The sequence below is a fragment of the Echinops telfairi genome, unplaced genomic scaffold (assembly GCF_000313985.2).
Source record: "Echinops telfairi isolate 266 unplaced genomic scaffold, ASM31398v2 ScPeMD7_7418;HRSCAF=8456, whole genome shotgun sequence".
NCBI lineage: Eukaryota > Metazoa > Chordata > Mammalia > Afrosoricida > Tenrecidae > Echinops > Echinops telfairi.
Window position 1 is genome coordinate 276049 of NW_022111318.1, and position 2068 is coordinate 278116.

Below are 2068 nucleotides of genomic sequence, written 5' to 3' on the forward strand. Positions count from 1 at the left end.
TTAAGTGGAGAGCAAATGTTTTGAGAATGACGAGGACAATGAATGTACAAATGTGCTTTACACAATTGATATATGTATAGATTGTGATAAGAGTCGTATGAACCTCTAATAAAATGATTAAAAAAAATAACCACCCAAGGTACAATAATTGTTCTCTGTAGCTGAAGCACCAGAGAAAGGAGAATCAGAAATAAGAGGACTGTATAGGATATGTGGCCAATTGCCTCCATGAAAAACTGCTTCTTTTATCATAAGGATGGATGTGCTGGATGGTGGTCAACTACTATTTCTGAACATTTTGAATGGAAATCTCATAGAAGAATCAGGAGCAAAGAGAGGAAAATGCATAATAGGATTTAAATTCTCAAGTACTAAATTGTAGTATTAAATTAAATGTTGGAAGGGAGGTAGGGGACCAGCCCCACCCGCTGCTACTACTACTACCCACGGGTTCAGTAATGCACAATTATACGGTTGAGATATATAAGTATTATATTAAAGTCATTGAGAGCATAAGAGATATTACAATAATGCAGTCAGACACATTACATGGTAGCATTGCTCACCTCAGCCCAGCTTGGTGGTCCACGTGGAGAGAGGGGGAAGGGAAGGAGGGCAAGGGAACAAGTGAGAGGGGACAGGAGAGGAGAGGGGGAAGAGAAGGGAGCCAGAGAGAGAGAGGTCAGCGCGCTCTATATCGCTGACCCAGGCCTATATATCTTTTAGGGGTATGCCAGCCCACTAATTATAGGAGAGACATATGTCACAGGGAGGGGCTGCACTATAGGTTACACAGCAAAGAGGGGGTGGTCTAAGGGGTGGTCTCTGGGTCTCCAGTAGGGTGAAAACTCCACCCACAGGAGCCTGTCCATTGTCCCCAGAGGCAGGGAGCAGGCCCACCCTTGTGGTGGGATGAGACAGCAGTCTGGCAACTGATTGCCCTCAGGGGAAGGAATGCCTGCACATCTGACCTCCCCCCACACTAAATATTATCTGGAATCATGGAGGGTAAAAGAACTCCTGAACCTATGAACTTGAGGTACTCCTTAAACCTTGAATCAAAAATATTTCCTGAAGTCTTCCTAAGGCCAAATAATACTTCAAATTACCTGATTAAACAAAGAAAAGGTCTCGTCTATTATGCTCTTTTAAGAACGATCTCTAATGGACCAACTTGAAAAGATTAAGGAGCAGTGAGTTTATGTAAATGAGATAGGAACAACTAAGAAAAGATGGGTGAGAATGATTGCACAACTTAAAATGTAATCATGTAATTAAATTATATATGAAAATATACAATTTATGTATGTTTTCTGTATAAAATATTAAAAATGGGCCAGTGATGGATATCGTGTCTCATAGTGGGGCCAGCCATATGGTCTCCTCTGTGGATTGGCTGCTCTGAGCGGGGATATCATCCTCAAGGCTTGGTGGGCCACTGACCCATAGACCTACAGGGGACATCATTGGAGACACAGTGTGGGAATTGCGCCACATCTGATCCCACCACATCAAAGCAAAACACTAAGGGCGTGCAACAGAACAGCAAGGGGAACAGAGCAAGACGTCCCCAGGATACACCAAAAATAGACGTTGGGCCAGGGCGTGGCACCCATCAGACTGGACCAGAAAATACTCATAAAGGCCAACAAACAGTCCTTGAAATAATTACAGGCTGTGCTTTTTGTTGTTGTTGTTGTTTGTCATTGGTTTTGTTGTTGTTGTTTTGTTTTGCTCTGTCTTGCTTTTGGCCATGTTATTGTCTCCGCAGATCTGTCTAAATAAGATAGGCTGGGTGAACAATCTGGAGGAGGAAATAATGGGACCTACAGTTCTGGGGAGGGGGACATGGGAGCGGGGGCGATAGGGGGAAAGGAAGTACTGTTAACAAACCCAGGGAGAAGGTCACAACTTATCCAAAATCGGTGGTGAAGAGGGTATAGGAGGCCTGGTAGGGCTTGATCAAGGGCAATGTAACCAAGAGGAATTACTGAAACCCAAATGAAGGCTGAGCATGATAGTGGGATAAGAGGAAAGTAAAAGGAAATAGAGGAAAGAACTAGGAGGC